At 36.1% G+C, this 24,897-nt stretch overlaps 1 long non-coding RNA gene across 2 annotated transcripts in view; it reads right to left on the minus strand.

The window, feature by feature from the left end:
* The window catches only part of LOC148126370 (uncharacterized), a 313,275-nt gene that overhangs the window by 233,658 nt on the left and 54,720 nt on the right, over positions 1–24,897 (minus strand). For both annotated transcript variants that reach the window (XR_015742616.1, XR_015742617.1), the window contains exons 3-4: positions 4,163–4,244; positions 3,406–3,501 (exon numbers count right to left, since the gene is read on the minus strand). This is a non-coding gene — a long non-coding RNA (uncharacterized LOC148126370). The remainder of the gene's footprint in view (positions 1–3,405; positions 3,502–4,162; positions 4,245–24,897) is intronic.

Here is a 24,897-nt window from a genome sequence, read left to right on the forward strand (position 1 = left end):
GACTGGGTGAGGAGGGGGTGGCCGGGCTCTAACCTCACAGCCGAATTCACACCTTTTAAGACCCGTCAACAGGAACTGTCTAGCATACAGGGCTGCCTGTTGTGGGGCACCCGGGTGGTCATTCTGGCCTCACTTCGCACACCAGTCTTAGAGGCACTACACGAGGGCCACCCGGGCATCGTCCGGATGAAGGCGTTGGCGCGGAGCTACGTCTGGTGGCCTGGCTTGGACGACGACATCGTCAAGTGGGTAAGCTCATGCCAACCCTGTCAGGAGTCCAGACCATCCCCTCCAGTCGCCACCCCCACAAAGTGGGAAAGCGCCAACGCGCCTTGGTCAAGGCTACACATTGACTTAGCGGGTCCAATACACAGCAAAACCTTCTTGGTGGTCGTAGATTCATACTCTAAATGGATCGATGTGGCCCAACTATCCACGACCACCACGCAAGCAGTTACCAAGGCTCTAACCCGCCTATTCGTAACACACGGGCTACCAGATACCATAGTTTCGGATAACGGCCCCCAGTTTGCCTCAACAGAATTTAGCCGTTTTGCCGCAAATCTTGGCATCCGACACATCTTCACGGCCCCCTTCCATCCTGCCAGCAATGGACTGGCGGAGAGAGCCGTTAGATCCACAAAAGAAGCATTAGCCAGATTCAGCAAAGAAGATTGGCATCACAGACTCTCCCGCTTCTTGCTAAGCCAACACTCGACCCCTTGCATGGTCACCAACAAATCCCCTGCTGAACTTCTGATGGGTAGATGCCTAAGAACTGTGTTGGATAGGCTCCACCCGCACTATTGCCCTGACACCCCTCTCGCTTCAATGACGGGGGTCAGAGATTTTGTCTTGCAGGAACATGTTTTTGCAAGGAACTATGCCGGAGACCCACTGTGGATTCCAGGAGTGATAGTAGCCATCACAGGTCCCCGGTCGTACCGAGTCCAGCTGGGAGACGGCCGCATATGGAGAAGACACCTGGACCAGCTAAGGAAGCGACAGGGTACCTTCGCCAGTGCCGGATCGTGGGCTCAGGTAGACCCCCAGGTGCCACACCAAGCTCTCACCGAAGACCATGCCAGAATCTCTTCGCCACCACCACCCGGACCAGGGGAGCAGGCAGTAGACCGGGACTGCCCGATGGGTCCGCCACCAGAACCAGCAGACGGGGCCACGACATCACCGACTAGAAGCACTACACCGGAACCTGTGCAAACCTCGGGGCGAGGCTGCACCCCATCACCAACCCCACCGGGTTCCTTGAACTCTGAGACACTTGGTAACTCACTGGAGTTACGACGCTCGGGGCGCCAGCACAGACCGCCCGCTTATTTAAGTGACTATGCGTGTTCGCATCTGGGGGAAGGGTGTTATGTCCCTGGAACTTACCAAAGTCCCCACCCAGGTCCGTTCATGCTGCGGGGCGTTTGCTGCCCCTCATTGGCTGGCCTCCCTCGACGGCCGGCTATAAAAGCCAGCTGCAGGGTCCGGCCAGCCGCTGATCGCTGTGAGCCTGCTCCAGGCAGGGCTAACACGTTCAGTCCTTTATTGTTACAATAAAGTCTTGTTGCATCCAAGCCCTGGTCTAGCCTCTCATTGCTCAACTACAACAAATTCTATCTTTAGTGTTCATTCACCCTGGGTAACAGATGAGACGAATCTCTGTGTTTTGTATTATTTTAGCTGTCATGGCTTTCAAATATGAACAACGCAGTGTAATATGTACATATATACACAGTAAAATGTTTAGGGAGGCTTATAAACCAATTTGCCCCTTAATTATTTTGCTAAGTTATTTTTCTATTTAAAGCTACAGTGGAAATATTGTAATGAAATCTGTTGCATATTCTTTCCATCCTGTTTTTTTCTTTTCTTTTTTCTTTTGGCTCTGAATTTACTTCACCCTATGCTGAAGTGTTTCCCTATGTAATAATTCAGAAGAATTAGTAGATATTTTAGTTAGGTTTTACTAAAGATATAAGACAGCCAAGCTGGTGTAGCAGTTAAGGCACCAGGCTAGAATCTGGGAGACCATGAATTTAGACATGCCTTAGGCATGAAGATAGCTGAGTGACCTTAGCTCGGTCAGTCTCTATGAGCTCTAGGAAGAAGACAATAGCAAACCACTTACCAAAATCTTCCCCCAAAAACAGGGCAGATTGTCCAGGTAGTCACCAGCAATTAGTATTGACTCCAAGGCATTATACACATACCTACATACATATAGTCAAATTACAGATCCAGGTACTGTCCTAAAGTAAATTTTAAAAAATGTGGTGTTAAGGAGAGATCATTGCCTGAAATACAATTATATATCCCTTGATTGCTTGCAACAAAATCTATTGCCTTTGTTATTTGTTGTTTCTGGGTTTTTTAATTATATTCTTCTCAACATGCCAGATGCTCCTTGATGGTTTAAGTCTCAGTTTCACAAGCATTTAGATTCTATTTGGCAAAAATATGTATACACTTTAACAATAGCAATAGCACTTAGACTTATATACCACTTTATAGTACTTTACAGCCCTCTCTAAGTGGTTTTACAGAGTCAGCATATTGCCCCTGGCAATCTGAATCCTCACTTTACCCACCTCGGAGGATGGAAGGCTGAGTCAACCTTGAGCCTGGTGGGATTTGAACTGACAAATTGCAGTTCAGAAGTGACCTGCAGTACAGTACTCTAATCACTGCACCACCAAGATTCTTACCTATTTTATTTCAAATTATTTCCCCAAGTTTTGCCTACTACTCAGATAAAGCATTTCAACATATTCCTGCTAAAATGGCAGCTATTCAGAGAGGCTTAACAAGTAATTAATCAGAAATTCCAATTTGCTCATAAAATCCTTGGGATAAGTTTTCACCTTTTCTTTAAAGTATTGTCATAACTTTGCATTGCAGTGTTCATTTGGTCTACTGCAGTTTACCCAGTATTACACTCTTCTGAAGGATTGAATCTTCAGTTCCCAGATGCAGCTATACCTTGTGTTTTTTCGTAGGGTTCACTAGACCGAGACTTTGCAGCACCATCTGTCACACTTTTTGAAAGCCTGAGTTAAAATTTTATTTTTATTAAATTTGATAAACTAAATATCTTCACTGGATACATTTTTATTTTAATTGTCCATACAATTCCTTGCTCGGCTTAATTTATATTTACATTTACTTTACTTTATAGAATTTAAATGTAAACAGATTACTTGAGTTTTTAACTTAGGTTTTTCTTTTTCTTATTCATCACATAAAAATTGTGACTTTGTAGATTGGGTAAGTGTTAATTGATTCCCAGTTTCTTCCATGTTCAGTTTGAGTCTTAGTTGAAGATACAAAATGATGACCACTGCTGAGAATGGTAGGAAATCAAAACAAAATTGAAAATAGAACACTAATAACACTTACAATATTGAAGTCTACCCATGAGAAATAGCTGGTTCCTTTTTCTTTTTCTCTAGGGAAAAAATGACATGAATTGACCTCCCTGTGCTCCTTCTTTGCCTATAAATAGAATAGAGAAATTAGAGATCCATTCTTCAAACCCTTTACTGATATTTTGAATAACAACGTCTTCATTTATATTACTTAATAAGAAATCGTAATGTTAGGAAGCTTCTCTATACTTGTTGAGTAATTAGCATGCAATTTATGAATCTTATGTATCCTTGTTTTATTATACAGTAGAATCAAAAACCACTGAAGCAAATATGGAAAGATGCATAATAACTCCAATATGAAAGTGTAATTTGTAATTATTCCATTCATTCCTAAAGTGAATTGGAATGTTTATGTTCCATCAGTAAGCTTAAGTCAGCATATGTAAGGAGAAATGTAAGATCTTGCACATGCTTCTTACATCCAAGAATAGAATATCAAGAAGGCCATGCCCAGTAACTCAATAAAACGTTAATTCAAATATAAACAAAAGCCAGTTTCTTATGCAGTAGTTCAGGAGTAAAACAAAGGACTCTAATTTAAAAAGTTAGGCCTGAAGTCCAACAAATTGCCAACTAATCGTTATATGGAATGCATTGTTGTTGCTCTAAAATATTAGGATTCTTTGACTTTGCATGTTTATGCATTTCTGCTGATGAATCACTGTAAATAACATGAATAGAAATTTTTCATAATTTAATATCATCCTCTGATATACAAATATGACCATGTGCTTGCTTCTTAGTGTTCACTCTGTGGAACATTCCTTCCTTTCCTTTGTCTTATATTCAGCTTTTCTACTATACAACCTGTAAAAGACAAATGATTATCGTTCTATCATTTCATTCCCAGTTTGGCTGTCTATGGATATGGTAAAATTATAAAGGGAGTGTTTGAGTATTTGAATACATCATATTCTATCACATATAAGCAGGCCAACACGCTGCAGCTGTTTCTGAAGTTAACAAGTTAATAAATAGGTCTGTGTTCATATGTATACAGGTAGTCCTTAACTTATGACCCCCAACTGAACCCAAAATTTCAGTTGCTAAGCAAGATAGTGAGTTTTGCCTTAATTGCCACAATGGTTAAATGAATAACTGCAGTTGTTAAGTTGTTAAATTAAATTAACATGGCTGTTAAATGAATATGGTTTCCCCATTGATTTTGCTTGTCAGAGAGTTGGAAAAGGTGATCACATGACCTTGGGGCACCACAATCATTATAAATACATGCCAGTTGCCAAGCAACCAAATATTGATCATGTGGCCATGGGGAAGCTGGAACAGTTGTTTGCGTTAAAAAGTCACTTTTTTCAGTGCTGTTGTAACTTTGAACGTCACTAAATAAATAGGCTCTTAGATTGGCTCTTAAATAATCAGATGCAGAATATAAACATGTACTAGATGCCATTTCTGGCATAGGTCTTCAGATCATAACTGCATTGGTAAGCCATGTCCATAATTTATCTATTGCCAAGAGTGGCCTCTTGCTATTGCCTGGGTGATACAGTAATAAATATGCATTGGAATTTGGGGTTTGAAGCCATATGCTATATTAAAATTTACCAGGCAGCTTATAATTAGAGACAAATGGAAGAGAGGCATAATCCAATTTATTTGGTCATATTTATTGATGATGGTGATAATATTGAGGTTTGGGAGAGAGATAGAGTTCTTACACAACAAATAGGAAGACTGCAATTCTAAATCTGCAGAAATTGGTTTGGAAAGGAGGGAGGGAGGAAGGGAGGGAGGGAGGAAAGAAGGAAGGCTAAATCTACTCACAGTTCCCTTGGGACAAAAATCTGCTGGTTTATCATATGCAAGACATTTTGTAATACAGCTGCCCCAAATATTAATGTCAGCTATTTATAATTAATGTTGCCACTTGCAAACTTAGTTGTGTTTATTGGAGAGTGAATTGTCCTAAAGGTATATGCACAATAGCATATGGTAATAGATAAGTTTTAGTATGCTCCTGTTTAATTTTGCACTGGTGCTTGTTGATATCTGTGGTGTGACATGTTACAGGGTGCTAAAGTACAACCAGAGAAACCTTAGGCAATGCTGCAGCAGAGTTATAAGATGTGAAGCTGCCCTTAGCTATATCTGTCCTGCTTAATCTTGTTATGAAATTGTCTCATAAATATGCTAAACATGACTGGGTGTGGGGCAGGAAAAAAGAGTAGAGCAGAGTTGCAGAATTGTTTACAATATTTACAATTTAAATATTGTCATCCCAATGCATATTAAAATTAATGACTTCTAGCCAAAGCCAGTGAATAAGAAATAATCCTTTTTTTAACAAAATGGGAGCAAAATATATCCTGAAGTCTTTAGGCTTGTATTAGTGCTACTATACAAACTATGTGGTTTTATTGCTGGCTAAAATGCAGACATCTAGAAAAAGTTGGCCTCATTAAAACCATTTTGCACAGAAACTACAGTATATGCAATATTTTTTATATACATTGATGTACTTTGCATTCTCTTTTTTAATAGTAATTTTATTAAAGATTATGATTACAACAGAAAAAAAACTAACACAAATTGAAAAAACATTAAAAGATGAAAAAGAAAAGAAGATGCAGAAAATAAAGGGGAAAATGCAAAATAGAGAAATAAGGGAAAAATCAAAAGAAAAAGAAAATAAATACATGAAGAAATGATTTTCCTCTTCATCACCAATATAAACAATTTTATAACACCACTTTTTTAAAAAATACAACAAATGAATTCTTCTTCCCTCCTATCTTGTATCTGTAAGCAAATCCTTTAAGCCTTCTAATTTCAGTCCTGATCTCAGCAAAAGTCCACTAAGAGTTACCAAAGATTCCAATACAGTAGTCCTCAACTTACAATCATTCCTTTAGCAACTGTTCAAAGATGCAACAACAATGAAAAGAAATGACTTATGACTTGACTTCACACTTTGAATTGTCACAGCATCAACATGTGTTCAAAATTTGGGTGTTTGGCAACCAACAGATATTTGTGATGGTTGTAGCTTCCTATAAAACCTTTAGTTTAGTCTGTTTGTAACATTCTCAAATTAAAGTTTTAATCACCCTGTTGCTGTTTACTAAAAAAAAATAAAGTTCTTAAACTAGTAGTTAAAACTTATTTCACTAAGGATTGAAGAAAGCTCATCTGGAGCTGTGAAATCAGTTGACCCAAAGGTTTCTTCTTTCTTTTTTGAAAATTAGCCGGGTTAAGTGTTGCCTAGTTTGGTTAATATAACATCTGCAAGAAACAACCAGGCTCAGAGACCACCAAGGATGCCTCATTTCAAACCTTTATTGAATTTTGAAAAGTGATTAAAAAAAAAAAGAATGCAAACTTAGCATCCTTTCAAATGCCCTGATTATATATATTTTTTTTAAAAGATATGTGCCAGCCTTCAGACAAAAGGATAAGTCAGTGAAATAAATTTTGGTATGGTAGAAAGAAATAAATCTATATTCCTTTATTATTTTATGCATAGATGAAGGTAAAACTAAATAGTTATATAGATATACATCTGCCTCACATATATTTATTTGAGTTTGAATCTCAATGGGATTACCTATTGGAGAGTATTCACATTGACCAGTGGATGTTAATATTTTTTTCTGAGGATAGAAGAGACATTCAAAATATGCATATTCATTAAAGAGCTTGGAGTGTTTGTCCAAAGAATATGCAGATTTGCTGAAATGTCCCTGAAGAATGTAAATTTTGCAATCACAATGCAAAGAATCCCATCACACATTTTTAAAAGAACTGAGTTTTAAGATCTATCAAAAATGGATTCCTCCATGGCATGGGCGATTGCATTGAATCAAATTAGCTAGCATCTGTCTTCCTCTAATTTAAATCACACCATCCACTCATACAGTCAACTTGTTCATAAGAAGTGCATCTTTTTTTTTAACATAAATCATTCAAAATCAGGAACCAACAAATCAAAGCTTTGAAGGACTGCTTTGCTTCAATAGTGCTTTAAGTGAAGCACCTCTTCAAACATACTTTGTGAAGCAAGGCAGGTTCCAGTTTCTAAAAAATAAAAAGAAGTTGCTGAGTTGCTTCCCTTTACAACACTTAAGGGGCTTTCTCTGGTACTTCCAACTTCTGGAAGTGCGAGAAAAGTTCCCAAAGCAATATGAAGCACCTCAGACCAAATACTTTTGCCTTCACTGTACAAAATACTCACTGTACAAACTGTGGTGGCCTCACATAGGCTTAGCAGCATGGAGATTTTAAAAGAGCCCACATGGTGGGTGTTTATGTTCTAAAATCCTGTATTGGATAACTGTACACCAGGAATAATGACATATGGGAAATAAGAATTCCATTTCTGGTTTCTGGAGGACATTACACTAACAACTCTATACTTCAATGAGAGTTGCATATCATAATGGCATAAAGGAAAAGTTGCAAATGAAAACAAATATAAAGTGGTTCATATTCCACAAGGCCTGCTGGGATAATTAGATCTGAAAGATAGTGAGATATGCACAGGCTTACTGGTGCATGTAAACATGCCAACAGAAACAGAATATGCTAAGTTTTCTTAAATTATTCTTTTAAACTTATTCTATTTCCAACATGTGGAGAGGAGGAGATTAGATTAGAGGAGAGGAGAAGAGAGGAGAAGAAAGGAGAGGAGAGGAGAAAAGAAGAGAGGAGAGTTGAAGAGAGGAGAGGAGAAGAGAGGAGAGGAAATCCATTTGTCTCTTTGCTTCCTTCCTTCCACTATGAACCTGAAATAAAACTGTATAAATTCACTTTTACTTTTGATGTCCCTCTATCCCAGATCAGGTCATTATTACAGTTATTCTGTATGGGAAGAGAATATATTTGCTTTTGAAAAAAAAAAGTTTCATTCACAGAAAACCTTGACTCGGATGACTTCTGCTTTTGGAAACTAAAATGAATGAAACTAGTGAAGAACAACTTACTATAGGATGATAGTCCAAACTTTAGAATTTGGTTTGGTTTGTGATAAAACACTCCAGTAATCTTTTTCTTGAAAAGATACCAAAGGACAGAAAAAACCTCAAAGTGCTCAGTAAGTCATAAAATAGCAACAGACTCAAATGTGACAGATTATAAAAATGAAAGATTGTATGGTATGAAGAATCTGTTGCAGCTTGAATTCTGTGATATAATAAACTGGTGCTGAATATTTTACTATCCATCGGTACTATCTGTCACTGGTTTCATATCTGTGAGATTCAAGCGTGGAAAGTTGACACTGAAGTAAGAAGACAAGGGTTTACTACAGTTTATTCATTTATTTCTAAAAAAAACATATCTGTTGACTTTAATAGTAAATGGATCAATCAGAAAGTCATTATAAACTACATTTTATTCACAGAGAATAAATGAAAAATTAAATCTAAATATGTTAATGCAAGACAATTTTCAAGACAAAAACATTGAGCTAGGAAAAATGTAGAACTGACTGTGCTTATTTTGTCCAGATTTTCTTTTCTGACATAAACCTGAAGTCACAAGAGATATCTTCCGCAGGAGATTTACTGATTCAGACACTACTCAAATTACAGCTTAACCAGAGAAGGCTTTCATTTCCTGTATCTTATGGTGGTGGTGCTCTTTACCTTTTTAAAAAGGAACGTGATTTGGCCACCTAAATCAACCCACTGCTTTATTTGACACATAAGCATGGCCATTGAATTGGTGCAGCTCCAAATTTTAATTGGTGCTGGCAGTCCAATCCTAGTGATCTTTTCAAGTTCCAATAATTTTATCCTGGCCACTTGGATTCCTAAATAGAAGTGTCATTGTACCCTAAAGCCTCTTCCATGGTTCTAAAGTACTTGGGAATCCACACAAGTAAAGCGAGTACATCTTCAGTCTTTGATGTCTTTGATGGAAGGCTTCAGTGATGACAGCAATGATATAAAACGGGGATAATAAAAACGATAACACCATTCTGTTTACTCTCATTATTAATTTGCAGATGAACATCTAACAGGACTATAATAATTATATTGAACATATTATTTGTCTGCCTCTGCAGGATAAGATCATGTCTTTTCTGTTAACTGTAGAAGAAAAGTGACAAAGATGGCAAAACCATCTGCTAAACATTGCAAATTCCCTCTGGTCTGTTATAAAAGTACTCCATCAACAACTCTAGTGCTATGTTTTTCCATAGCTAAATATTTCCAAATTATTCATATATCAACTGTTAGAATATTCAATTTTTTAAAAATTAAAAAAATGCCTGAATGCAATTAAAATTCCTGATCCAAGTTGAGAATTAATTGTTCTAGAAAAGTAAGCAGCTAAAAGTAATAAATAGAAAAAGACTTTGAGATACTAACAGCTGTGCAGGAAAATGCATAGAGGGTGATTTGATCATTGAGATTTAGATGTTACAACATGAAATAGGAAGCAAAAAGAGCTTGTGTGTTGTGAGGAAAGGAAGCTTGGATAAACCACTGAGCCAACCTGAAACACTTCCCGTCCCCATTTTCCCAACCAAAATTCAGTACAGCTCATGTTTTTTCCCCAAAAGACCCCCCCCCCAAAAAAAAAAAAGATAGAGAGGAGATATTCTTCTTCCTCGGATCATTGAATGCCACTTTGCACAGTCAGCTGCATCTCCAGGGTGCAGCCCGCAGCTTGCATATATTTGTTGATGTTTTGCCATCTCTGTTTTGGATGCCCACAAGGTCGCTGGCCATTGACTTCCAGTTGGTAGGCAGCCTTGGCAAAGGTAGAAGGTGCTGATGTCAGGACATGTCCATACCAGTGAAGGCAGCCTTCTCTATAGTTGGTGCCACACCAAAATGTTGTCGAATGGTGTCATTTGTGATGTGGTCAAGAAGGGAAATTCCTGATATCCAATGGAGCATTTGCACTTCCATGGCATGGAGATAGCTTTTGGTCCCTGTTGTTGCTGTCCAGCATTCAGTGCCATACAGTGCAATAGGGTGGATAGTTGTCTTGTAAATCTTAGATTTAAGACGGGTTGGCATTTGTCTGTCACATAGCACATCAGTGAGTTCTCGAAGAAACTTGAGAGGAGATGGGATCTTTCACACTTCATTCACAAGCATCCATGGCAGCATTGCAGCTATCTGGCAAATTGAGCCATACCATGCCATTTTTGGATACATCTCCACATCCATACCCCACAAAGCCTTTGGCACCTTTGAAAAGTGACAAATATTATAGCCGGGCAAAAGGGCTCTCGGCCAACCACAACTTGCAATAAGCAGCATATCCTGGTAGGATTCCTACTTTGAGCTTGGCTTGAGAGCCCAGCTGGAGTACTCAAAAGCAACAGAGCAGAACTTGGGGTTAGGCCTGGAGGAGAGCTTGGAGCTTAGCCTGGAGCATGGCATCAGCCCAAAAAGGAGAAACTACATTTCCAATTAGTAAAATATTTTTGGAGGTATATTTTGGATTATATGCCATTTTACAGACTTTGATGTGTTGATGTGGCTATATCAATTTGAAAGGCTTAGGAAAATGGAATTAATCCAGAGCAACATCCTACTGTTAGGAAAGATTTATATCTATATCTATAGCTCTGCTATAGTGTGTCCAAACCTTGGAAAACAAAGAACTCTTACATGTGTGTGGTTGTACATGTGTTTTGTGAATATGTGAAGATGAACCATAAGACTTGTCTGCTTAAATCCAAGGGCAGGTAAAAATAACCTTCAAATTCTTTGAAATGTAAAATACTGCATGTTCATATAGAATATGTGTCTAGAGACAGAGAAAGGTCAGCAGAAAGAAGACTTATATCATTGCTATTTTATGCCAGGTTTTTTAATGCATAGCTTTTGTGATATGGGCAGAACCAATGTTTTGCTGAGATTCTGTTTTCTTGTTGGTTTTACCATTCTCCCGCAAGTTCACTTTAAAAAAGTAGTAAATCTTCATGACTGATGTGTTGGCCTTTTGCTTTAGTTAAAAAAGAGTCAAGATGAAAGTATATGAAAGTGCTCTGTTTTTCATGGTATAACTGTCTCATCAGAAACCTGCTGATTCCTGATCTTCCCACATTTGACTTAAATTCCATTTTGATGGAACTCTTTTTGACATCTTTGTTCTTATCAAGAAGATGATCAGCCATGGAGGCTGTAAAGCAAGAAAAAGATAGGCAGAGGCAAAAACATAGTAAGTTCTACTAGATAGATTGAAAGTATTGCCCTTCCTATAAGCTTATCCAAAATAAATTCTAAAGCACTGCAAAGGGGGAAAATGAGATCTAAAATTGTTTTGATAGAGAAGAAATTGGAGACAGATTTCAGCAAAGAAATTAGTAGAGACAGATGACCCTCTTTGCCTGCATTTCTCTTTAACTGTTGTTGGTAAATAGAGATCAGGTTTGATATTTGTAGCAAAGTGTTAATACAGCTCTCTCTCTCTCTCTCTCTCTCTCTCTCTCTCTCTCTCTCTCTCTCTGCCTCTCCCTTCCTCCCCCCCCCTCTCCTTCTCTCTCTCCATCCCTCTCTCCCTCTCTCCCCTTCCTCTCTCTCTTAAAAACTTCTCAAGTGCACTTTCATTATTAGTGGTTATTAAACCTCCCATGAAAAAATATATGAGAAATTGTGTGGGGTACAATTGTTAGGAAACAATTCATCATGCTTGATACATACTTCAAAAAGAAACTCTGGCTGTCTCTAATCTATAGCTGAATATATATTTTCCAATTTCTGCACTCTGCTAAAAAACACCTAAATTAGTACTAATAGGGAAAATTTTCTAATTTACCCATGGATAAGATAAATGGTCTCAAGTTTCTAAGGAGTGGGAATCACCATTAGCCATGCATAACTACTTTCTTTTTTTCCTAAGGGTTTTTCTTGTTTTTCTTAGATTGTTTTGCTAGAGCAGCATTTGTGTTAGCAGCTGGGTTATTGCTTTGCATTAAACTAAGGCATTATGGAAGAGAGAAGGTTTTTTTCCCCTATGAGCATGAAAAACACAACAATTATGATTAGCACTGAGGGAAGTCTGCCCAGTTCTAGGGTAACCATGTGAATCATTGAATTATGACACTTTCTGTACTGAAGCAAAGTTCTCTTGCTCTGCAGTTCTAGTGACAAAGCCATAATCACTTTGAGCCATACTGTCTTAACTGCACTGGAACAGAACTGAGAAATCCCAATAGATACATTATGCTTTCCAGCACTACAGATAGTACTTTGGCACATAATTTGCAGGTACAACCATTCATTAGAAACTAGACTATCATATTTGAGACAACAGACTTATAATTCCTGATATATAGAAATAAAACAGAGATGAGAACTCTCCACCTGTTTTTGTGAAATACAGTAAAGTTGGAAAGTCCAAACTGCTCATATACTATATCTCCAATATATGGCTAAGAGGGAACACACAGAGAGACAGTTAAACACAGCTTTACAGTTATTTTTACACACATTTGAAGTCGCCAGCAGATAATGTCTAGAACAGCTTCAGCTCCAGTTTTTAAAAAAGCACAAGGTCCTATAAAATATACCCTGTATTAACCTTCCTTAAGAAATATTGCTCAGCTGAATTTTAAATCAAGTTACAACAATAACTAGTTTATGCATCATATTAAATGTTTATGGGCAATAATCTGCAAGCCTAAAGATTATGTTTAATAATGGTGCTTCATGTGCTCCTGTCAAATGATACAAATTGTATCATCATGACTGATGAATATTTTTCTCATGGTGGCTCCTGTGTTCTTAATGGTCTTTTTGAAGTTTCACAATTTTTATTTTAAAATAATAGACTTGTAATAACAGATGTGTGCTTCTAATAATCTAAATTGCACACTTGAGGAAGGGAGAGTTCTATCATTAAAATATCCTCTTTTTTAAAAAAAATGTTCTGTATTATTCTTTTTGTTAAATTAAATCAGACTGAAGCTTGAAGAGTTCTTAGACTTAGACACAACTATGTCATTTTCTTGAAGACAACAATGAAAGTGGCTTGTTTCTGCTTTCTTCAACTTCCCACTGTTCCTTGCAGAATTGCCTGGGATAGTCTGAACCCCTTAAAAGCTTTGAAACCCTTAAAAGATTGGTCAGTTGTTGGTTCCGCAGAGACACTTTCTATTGTAATTACTACATTTTAATTATGTAGTCTAATATTGCCTTCTATTTTTATGCTGTGTGGGCTTCTTGGAGCAAATTAATAGATGGGTAACCACAGAAATTGCTAAGCGTATAAAACACAACTCCCTTTTCTTTAATGGAAAAATTTTCCATGCAACAGATAATGTTAAATTATTATTCCTAAATGTTACATCTGAAACAGTCAACGTGAATAAATGCAACTAAAACAGTTTCCTGGTATCCAGGGACATGGCCTGGTGACAATAGCATAGCCAAAAAGATATCTCTAAAACAAATGGAGCAACCCAAAGTTTACAAAGATAAAAGGAGAGAAAAGGTGGAGGCAGAAAAATGGGGGGAGTTAATTTGACATTAAAATGCAATAATAAAAAATAGGTTATCCCATGTTTACAATTCTATTTAAAGTTTAAAATATCATTTATACAGTATTCACCACAGGATAAATCCCTATTTTACAATATAAGATTCCAAATATCCCTAGGATATTCAAACTTAATTATATAAATCCTACCATAAAATAATAATCAATAGTCTATTTAGATATGCAATTATTAAATCAATCGTGGAAACTGTTTGTTGTTGTGAATTGTAAGCTGCTTCATTCTTTCTTCACAAAACAATAGCAATGGGGTACCTCCATTTCAGCATTTATTTTCAATTGTTATGATAACTCTAGTATAAAAATGGATTCTTCCAGCAACCTTGAAACCATAAAGTAAATCCTCTTTAGTCTGTCTGCCACTCCTGTAATTGAGCAAAGTTTTCCATACTGTTATACTGAGATAAGGAGCAGTAAAATAACAGTGAAGGTCTTCTGTGTGGCTATCAGACCCTCTATGGAACTCTTCTCACTTTTTCCCTCCCAAAAATCTGCCAATGAATTAATAAAAGCTTTCTAGTATTATTCTCCTGCTTAGGTCAAATTTATTCATTTTGCTTAAGTATAGTTCTTGATCAGATCAGAATTTTGGGTCCGTAAACCCTGTATTTATTGTTCAAAACTGGGCAAAGTTATTCCATATTAAACAAATATCCTGAATATGAGTATGTGTTTACTTATTGTATTTGTAAAATACAGGTTTGCATATAAACTAATAACCAAAAGGTTTACCACAATTATTCACTTACAGAAGAACTCCATGCACCAAGCCGTTGGCGCTGAAGGGTCCTTGAAAAAAGGAAGGTTTTATTGATATTTCTAAGAACAAGATCAAGAAATGAAAATATCTTCTGACTCTTTGAAAAGGGTAACGTATTCCATAATATGGACCTGTTGCAAACAAGGCCCATCACCTCACACTTTAAAGAACCATGGCAATATCCTTTAAGGAAATATTCAGAATATTCAGATACAAGGTAGAAGTATTTTTCAGAAGGTTATTATATCAGCAAAAGACCAAGGTTAATTCCTCTCAGCTCCCACAGGGTATAAGAAGAAGCTAGAACACAAACAGGCTAGCAAAGTTCTGTTACTATAGTTTATCTCAATAAAGCATTGTTCTAGTCTTCCTGTGCAGCTTTTTCCTAGTCTGGATCATCTTACAGGACTGGTACATACATTCCACAAACCTTATAAGGAGAAGTAACTCTCATCAGGCCTCCTCTAAATATTGGAACTGACTGAGTTCAATATGTGACAATTTACATAAACATTAATTTCATATTAAATGTGCAAAGTAAGTATCAGAGAGATCCATATTTTTTCAGCAACAGCATCACAAGCAGATGCCAGAAGTGACTTTTGTAGAAACTTAGAGTTGCTTGGGTAAGCACTTCCGGAGAAGATACTATATGGGCATTTCTTTAAGGTTAAGCCAATAATTAAAGACTAGCTTGTAAAGGTCTCACATCCATAAATAGGTATCAATTTTCAATAATAGCTAATAGCTCTGAAAAGCTATTCTCTTCTCATAGCCAAACAGGCCATGGAAAGCAAAGACAAATTTTCAGCAGAAGTTCTGTTTCAAGGGCAATGTTAAACACCACTGAAAGTACAAGCTTTTTGGATATTAATCCTGAAAAGTCCAAAACAGAACAACACATGCTAAGATACATAAGGAAAAGGGAAGACAGGTTATTCCTATACTGCTCCTTGTGAAAGAAAAAAAATCAATCACCAGAAACTAATATCCTTATTTTAAACTAGACCAAAAAAACTTGATTGACTCTTCCATTGCCATTTCAGCCCTCAAGGTATACTAACTAGACTAAAAAAACAGACACCCCAAAAGCCTAAAATTGCTTTCATTAGAAAGGCTACAATAACAGGATTTGTTCCCCCCTCCCACTTTTATCTTTTTGAGTAAAAAGGAATAGTTTTTTGTAAAGGTTTCTCCTTTTATGAGCTTAAGCTATATTTATCTGTTTGTTGCCTAGATAATGGATCTTCCATTTCTCCATTAAAGTCATCCTCTATACTTTCTACAGATACCAAATCTCTTGATCTATCATACCAAGGATATAGAGAGATTTTGTTTCACTTTTTTACTTTTGTACGTACCACCTATGCTCTACAAATAAGTTACAGAGATTATCTTTGATTCCATCTAGGGCTAGAAAAACGGGCAGAAATCCTGAAGGTTCACTTTCAGTCACTGTTAAAAGTGATGACTATAGTAAGCCAAATGAATCAGTAGTCTCCCAGTAGGAAGACAGCTTCCTGTGATTGCTATAAGTAAAGCCAATAGATGTAATAAATCGATTGAACCTCAAAAACAAACCACAACCAGTCTTGGAAAAGGCAGCAGGTTCTACTCTCCATTTTATGAACAGAAACAATCAGAGCCAAGTGTTAAAGTGAAATAACATAAAATGTGGACAATCCCAAAACCTATGAATATAAACTACAAATCCAAGCATAGCATGGAAACAGTACTGGTAAGTTATGCTGTTTAGATACCAGATCAGAAATGCAACTTCAGCCTCCTACTATTTCTTACTAATCTAAACTTCCTGTTGAAACAAAGTTATCAAGCCAGCTAGCCTCAAGAATATTTTAAAAAGAAAAAGAAAGAAGGAAAACTAACCAACAACATTAACAATTGGAAAAGATCTTGCAGTGTTTCAAGGAATTCTTGATCTTTTCTTATCAAAAGGGAATTTTTCGACTAATTTTTTCTACAGATTTATCTTCAATATAAGTTTTCACAAAAAGCCAACATTTTTGTGAGAAGAATCACGAAAGTTGAACATTAGTCAATTAAAATTATAATATAGTAAATGAAATGGGCATTTCAAAAGAAAGTTTTGCAGGCATTAACATCAATCAAAATAATAGATATTTGGATATGTGGGGGGGAAATGACACAGTTTTAATAAAAATTAAAAGGAAGCTCAAAGAAAATAAAATGTTTTATGGCGCTTAACTTTTACTTTATTTACAGTCAAAGCAGAAGTAGAAAGTAAATGCTTTTATGATAGAGAAGCTTGAAAGTACAGGACTGTGACAAAGACATTGAAGTAGATGAAAGGAAATTACATTCTCAGCTTAATAATTCAACATATCCTTGCAAAGCATGATATCTAGATCAAAACATATATTTTATTTAGAAAAGTACTGCAGGAAAAAAAGCAGCAGACAGAGGCTATGTAGAATAAATACAGAACTCCAGAATACATTCTAATGACTGCATCATTCAAACATTGCTTTCCAATTCTTAATAAAGTTGTTTAGAAGATATTCCTTTTCTCAGACTGATAGTAGTGCTGTTGGAGCTTGCCAATTATAGTTCAGTCCAGCTCATGCCTTTAGAAGGAGGCAATGCAGCTCCTGCAGAGAATATCCTCTTGCAAATATTCTGATGCCTATCATATCATGAGGCCTTAATGATCATTGATGGCAGACAAATGATAAAAGTTGTAGCTATTTTTTTTGTTCTCATTCATCTTTGTCCAGAACAACAAGTGGGACTCCTGTGTGTTCCATCTGTGGATCACTATTCTCATCTACTGGAAACAAAGAGTTAGATAATTTCTTAAACAAGAACTGGCTTCTTGGAGCTGAGATTTTGGCTAAAAATAACTTACTTTTATTGCAAAGTGGATAGCCTATAATAAGGGATGAGACAGAAGGAGAATTAAAACCTAATAAAGATAGTCCTAACTAAATAATCAAAATATAAATAAATAAAGCTTCATTTCTTCTCTGGACATTCATCTGGGAATGGCATTTTCCTTTGCAATAAACCAGGAATTCAAAGATGACTCTGTTTTCATATTTCAAAGAGTTTTTAACAAACTTGAATAGTCGAATAAATAAGTGAAAAGTTCAACCAAACACCCAAATCAACTTAAAATTGCTCAAGTCCAAGAACTGTACCTCTGAGTACAATAACCCTTTCCTTATCCATAATGACATTTTAGAAGAGCTACTTTAATGTTTTCTGAAATTGATGATCTCCCCATTTGATTAGCACTTTGGGCCATTTTTGGAACATATTATTCTGCTTTCATTGAATGCCTGAGTATTTTTCAGTATGCTTGATGCCTGTTGTCTAATACCATATAGTGCCATTATCCCAAATCCTATCTATCTTTTCAATGGGAAAGACGCCTTCCATTAGACTGACACTATACTGGATTCAGACCCTGTTTTAAAAACTGAATCCTAATGAAAGCATGTCAGTTATACCAAGAATAGAAAACCTACAACCACTGCTATCACCTATTCTTCTCCTCTTCCTTTTCCCTCTCTTCCTGTGGTCCCCAAACCATCCCTCTATCTATGCCATAAAATTTTTCCACCTTCCCCCAGCCCCCCATTTTGAAAAATGAAGCATATGAGCATTATTGCATCAGCCTTAAAACAGGCTAAACTCATTTTGAACTCAAGGGGAAAGTATCCAGCCCTTTCGCTAGAAAAACCAATGCTTATGTGATACTGTGAATTTAACCCATCGTTGTTTAATTAGATGTGTTGCTGAAGTGTTTGTCTATGTCTGTATGTCTGTGATTATTTTTCTTCAGGAATTACCTGAAATGGGACATGACCTTTTCTCCACATTGCTTGCTAAGGATGATAAGATTTAGACAGCTGTGCAAAAAGAAATAATCAGCCACTGCCACTTTTGTTTTGTTGTTGTTGTTTTGAATGAAACACAAACTAAGGATACCATAGAACAAGCAGTGGAATTTGAAATCTGTAAATTAACATTTTAAAATGCTTTCATTTTCTGGAACTCTATCAATGGTCCACTTTGTTTTCTCAAATAGTGTTATTTGTTTTTTATCTTAAATATTCAAAGCATTGTAGCTTCCAGTTAGTTCGAAGGAAGTGTTACATCCCAAGTGACATTTTACTGATCTAAAAATATTTCAATAGCTATTAGAATATTGAAGATATATGAAAATGTTAACTTCATAGGAAAACACCAGTTATAAAAAGCCATCAGCAAAATACATGATTAGTCTCTTTCTGTTCCTTTCTCTGGGTTCTCTATTTGTTTTGCATATATGAAACAACTATCTGTTGCAAGAGGGAATTTTTCTCCGACACACATCAGATTAAGTTCTTAGATCTGAGAATCTTAGCAACAGAACAAATATTCAATAACAGCAGCAAAAACAAAAAATCAGTGCAATTTTATGTATTCAAATACAGCATTTGCCAAACTACAATAGATTAATAAAGCCAAATATAATATACAAACTTGCATAAACCTATAAAATGTGTTACAAACCTGGTACAAATCTATTTCTGTACTCTGCAATATGGTAGATTCATATATCATTATGATTTCATATAACCTTTAAACAGTATTATAAATCTTTTTTTAATACTGTTGGGATTTTAAAAAAAAATATAATTATGCCCATAAGGCAATACCAGATTTTCAGTGCTATTTATGGCTTCAGGGACCATTAATTGCTCATAGAATATATAGCATAAGAGACTCTCATCATCTGAGATGTAAATCATCCACAAAAGTATCTTAAAAGTTAGCAACATATCTTGTAAGCTGAATATTGTTGGTACTCATTGCATGCACCCACATAAAACACACACCTCTGCAGAAGACTCTAATGTTGGAAAAGGGGGGAAGAAAAAGGAGAACAACCAGCACCAAGATAGATGGGATTAGTTACACTGGTGGAAGACTTGAAATACCAGGTTAGGGGAAAAATGGTCATGGATAAAAATCTATTGAGATTCAACACCAACTTGATAGTACATAATCAATCAATTACACACACAATGGGTATACATTCAAATTTGTTCTACATAAATCCATAGCACGTTGAATAGTTATGAGCCAGTATACTATGGACTTTTTTATGATGAACTTCTGCAGAGAGATGAAAACTTATGTCTGGAAGTTAAAAAAAAGGGGGGTCTGCCCTTATAGGATTATGTCATTATAGTATACTTTTTTATTGTCTATTCTGTTTTTAATTTCTGTTTCTACTGTACAAGTAAATAAATAATTTGTTCCACTGAATGGTCATACTTTTATTCATTTTAACATAACTGTGAGGAGATATTCTGGTCTTTCTATTCCCCTTTTTTACTTGTTGATTGTCTCTTTTGAATGGTATGTTGTTTATGTCTATGCCTAATTATGTTGTTGATGGCTAATTTGTCAGAGTGCAGTGCTTCCAGGAATTCTCTAGAGTTTTTGGACTTGACTTGGTCTAGGATGCTCACAATTTCCCAGTTGAAAATGTGGATAAGTTTGTCCATGTGTTGTGAAATTAAGCAGATTTCATCATGTCTTCTGATTGCTAGCTTGTGTTCATGGATCTGCTCTGCTAGTCTTTGCCTGTTTGTTCTAGATAGTGGCTGTTACAGTCCTTATACTATATGTTGTAAATGACTCCTATTTTTTCTTCTTTTGGGAATGCTGGTCTTTTGGTTTACTTAGGATGTTTTGGAATGTTTTAATTTGTTGTATTTTATAATGATGCCATGTAGTTGTAATAGTTTGTTGGTTTCTGAGATGTTTTTGATGAATGACCATGTTACCTTTTTCACAGCTTGTGTTTATTTATTTATTTATTTTTATTTGATTTGATTTGTCAATTGTTTACAAGATAATAAGTATAAGTGTATACATAGTTATGAATACATGAAATGGGTACATATAAGAAAAATAAAAGAAAAATAAAAGAAACAATAGGACAGGGACGGTAGGCACATTGGGTGTTGGTTGTGCTATGCTGGGTTGAGTGGCCAGGAACATTGATAAAGTTGCATGGATATCTATTTTGTTGGAAGTTGTATAAATTATTAGTTTCCTTTTTCTGATATTCAAAATTGCATGGTGTGTTTGTACTCATCTAAGTTGTGTTCTTTCATAGCTTCTCTAGTGGGAGGTTGGGTTGTTATTTGGTAGTGAAGCAGTTGGTGTGGGTGATTTTTTCAAAAGATTTGTATTTCTATTTTACCATCACTGTTTCTGCCAATGAGGATCCTGGCATGTTGTAATTTTTTTCTTCCCTTTTAAATTATATTCCTTTAATGATGCTATTGATGGTTTCGTGTGTGTGTGCTTCTTTTTTATTATGACAAAGTTGTCATATATAAACTGGATCCATATTTTGGGTTGTATGCATGGGAGTGCTATTGATTCCAGGTATTGCATTATGGCCTTTGTTATGAGTCTTGAAAGCAGTGATCCCATGAGTGTTCCTTTGATTTGTTGATATATTTATCCATTAAATTGAAAATATGTGGTTAGGCAGAGTTGATAAATCCACGATTCTGAGTGTTCAATCTTGGTGTATTTGGTAAGGTCAGGTAATTTGGGTAATGAAACATCAGCAAGACTAAGGCCAGAGAGTTCCAAGGCCCCTCATTTCAACCCCGAGCTACAATTATTATTCTCTATTAGAATCTTGAATTTGATAAACATCAGGTACATTTTATGTAGAACTTTTCTGTACTATAGAATTCCCTGGGTTCAGTTCACATAATTTAACAGTAATTTGTTTCTCCTGATGCTTGTTCCTTTCTTTTACTCATATAACTAAGGATGGATTTAAAAACATTATCTATTTTGGTAATTGCTTTCATTATAAAACTATTCTTACTGTTAGTTTTTCCTAATATTGAGTGAGCCTGAAAGTAGGCCACATTAGGAAACACACATCACAAGGATACTGGAACTCTCTTTTATTGTTATAGATATAATAACAGAATTGTGAAAACTTTCCAGGGTTTCTTTCTGTCCATTCTCATACTATACAGAATCAAGGCATTATTATTTTTAGTATCTTTCTCAAAACTAAGTTTTATTTGCTTTCATTTTTACTCTCAGTTCTGTTAATGCATCTTCATTCCTTCATCAATATTGTCTCAGCATTCTTCTATATATTTATTCAGTTGAAATCTGATTTCATATAATTGCTTGTAATCTAAAAATGCCAGTAAAACTTTCCCCAAAATTATTCCATCGTTATAAAACAGTTCAGAGACATTTGGAATCAAAAGAAGAATAAAAAAAGAATAAAAATTATTATGTTCAGGCCCTGACTTCATCTAAGTAATTGCAAAAATAATATCCATGGTCAAACCAAAAAGTTCCAAACCAAGGGCTGGATAGCAAAACAGAGCTGTTGGTTCTTGCTGGGACTGGTCTTCCTAGGTTTGGGAATGATAGATTATCTTCTTAAATAAATAGCTAGACAATTGCTATGATGGAACAAATGTTAGCAATATATTATTCTGCAAGCCACTCTTAGGCCCTATAAACTTCTTTCTTAAACAGATGGTGCCTCTTGTATAGGAGTCTGTATTTAAAAATACAGGTTCTAATCAGCCTCTCAATGAAATCACTGCTTCACCATCATCCATCTTTTCCTCTTCAGACAATGAATCTTTCAGAAGCTCTACCTGTCTTCAGGTATCAGAACAGCTGTCTTCATGTATCCGAAGATCTGTCATGTAGAAGATAAGGTAGAATTGTGCTGCCAGAAGACAGTACAAGAAGCAATGGACTTTATTGCAAAGAAATAGATTTCAGTTGGATATCATGAAAAAAATCTTAACAGGAAGATCTGTTCACAATGAAAGGTTCCATGTGAGGTGGCAAATACTTGTTCACTGGAGTTATTTAAGCAGAAATGTTATAGCTATTATCAGGAATCTTGCAGTAGCAGATTCTTCACTGAACTAAGGATTAGGTTAGATATTCTCCAAATTCCTTCCCAATCCTTATTCCATTATTGCATCTTTTGAACTCGAAGACAATATAGAATAGGTCACAGTCTTCTCTGTGACATTTCTTTAATTGCTGAAAGAATGCCAGCCCTTTTTCCAAAACTAAAACTTATTATCTTTCTTGACCCTATTCCAATTTTTCTAAAACTTTCATAAAATATGGTGTCCAATTACATATACCCAGGATTGAAAACAATAAGTCTATAGATCATTTCAGGCACTATGTCATGTGGAATACTAGTCTATTTTTGCTTAGGTTATTTGACCTTCCTAGCCCTCTGCTAACAATGTTTTAATGATGTCTGCAGCAGGAGAATCTTTTGTTTGTTTCTTATTGTAACTTTAAGTCGCTTCTGAACATACAATAATGTTCAGAAGTGGCTCAAGTAGACACTTCCTTGATTCATTGGAGTATAAAGTTGTGGGGTGATACAGCATAATCAGATTTACAAGATTTTGTTATTATAACCAATAATACTGTACTTCCTATAGAGTTGCTTTTCTAGTCTAGCCTGCGTAATGGGGATTGACATCTTCTATGCTCTTAGTTATGATCACTGATATCATCTGCAAATCTAATACTTATTCAGTTCATTATGTCACCTATTCTTAAAAAAGAATGAGGCTCAGAGCCAAATCTAGCTATCCAAATTGATACTTTTTAATGATTAACCCAGTTTAATGAAGAACCACTGATGAACTTGCTTTGATTACTATTGTGAAGTTGTTTGTGGATTTATCTAATATTCATTTGTTTTTAGAGCCTCCTATATTGTATTGTTTTATCCAAGAGTGGGATTCAATTTTTTTAACAACCAATTCTGTGGGTGTGGTTTAGTTGGTGGATGTGGCTTGGTGGTCATGTGACTGGGTGGGCATGGCCAACTCACCATAACTCATGTCAAGGGGCACTTCTCCTCACCTGGCCTCTCATGACAGTGGGGATGCTGCAATGGTCATAAGTGTGAAAAATGGTCATAAGTCACTTTTTTCAGTGCCATTGCAACTTTGAATGGTCACTGAATGAATTGTTGTAACTCAAGGATTACCTGTACAAAAATACAAAAAGCTTCTTTGCTTGCAAAAAGCTGCCCTAAATACCAATCATTAGATTAAAAAATACCTGCAAGCCAGAGTTACAAATCAGGCAAGGTGCCAGAGCACCTTGAGGAATGAAAATAGTTAAAAAGCAGAGATAACTATCAAGCAGCCAACTCTTGCTCATAAAGTGAAACCTAGAGGTCATTTAAGCTCTCCAGAAAGAGCACACCCAGGAAAAGCAATCCTTAGAACCATTTGCACCACTTAAAGATACCAGCTGATCTCACTCACCTCATAAGATATCCTAAGGAAATCATCCAGATTTAAGGAAAGGTCACATGCCCCACAGAAAGGCAGTAAAAAAAAATCTGTGCCAAGCTTGCATCCTGCTTCTTGGAAGTACACCCCAAAAGGAAATTGCCAGATACCACTAAAGCAATGAAGGAAGACCCCCTCCCCAGATAGAAAAAGAAACCATGAGGCAGGAAAAAATTCAAATACAATACAAATAATTAAATCACAAGAGTAGCTGTTGCTTGTTGAAGCTGAATAGGGGAAATTATCCCATCAATAAACACAGGATTAAATGTCACCAAGCACAGAATTAACCTTTACCAAAAACTAGTTTTAGACCAAAACTCAGAAAGGGTATCTAAATTCACATTTGAATGTCAATCTTTCTAGCTAGCCAAGAAGCCAAACTCATCTTGGTTTCCTGTCATTAAAGCTTCTTTCTGTTGATGATGTAATTTTTTAATCGTTTACCCTTTTTCCTTTTTGTTTTTCTTCCCTTTCCTAAAGTGTGTGTGTGTTGTTTGTATATTTTAACTGAAAAAATTAATAAAGTTTATTTTTTTAAAAAAGCTTCTTTCTGACAGCTCTGCTTCATTATTAAATTATTTCTTTAAAGTGCTGATTGTCCAGGGAAGTATTTCCTCCCAAAAGCAGTGTAAAAATCTTAAAACAACCCTTCCCCTTTAAGAAAGCCGAGCATCAGAAGCTCCAGAGACAGGAAGTCTAGGCATACTGACAAGAATATAATAAGGGTGGAAAAAAACAAAAGGAGATTGCTTCTAACTACCAGTTCTCTGAACTGTTTAGAAAGTTAACAAGGGGTTCTATAGAACTGGTCAGAACGGTAGAATCCCACCCTTGGTTTTAT

Source organism: Pseudonaja textilis, chromosome 3 (assembly GCF_049901715.1).
Source record: "Pseudonaja textilis isolate UNSWEBS1 chromosome 3, rPseTex1.2, whole genome shotgun sequence".
In the NCBI taxonomy this organism is placed as follows: Eukaryota; Metazoa; Chordata; class Lepidosauria; order Squamata; family Elapidae; genus Pseudonaja; species Pseudonaja textilis.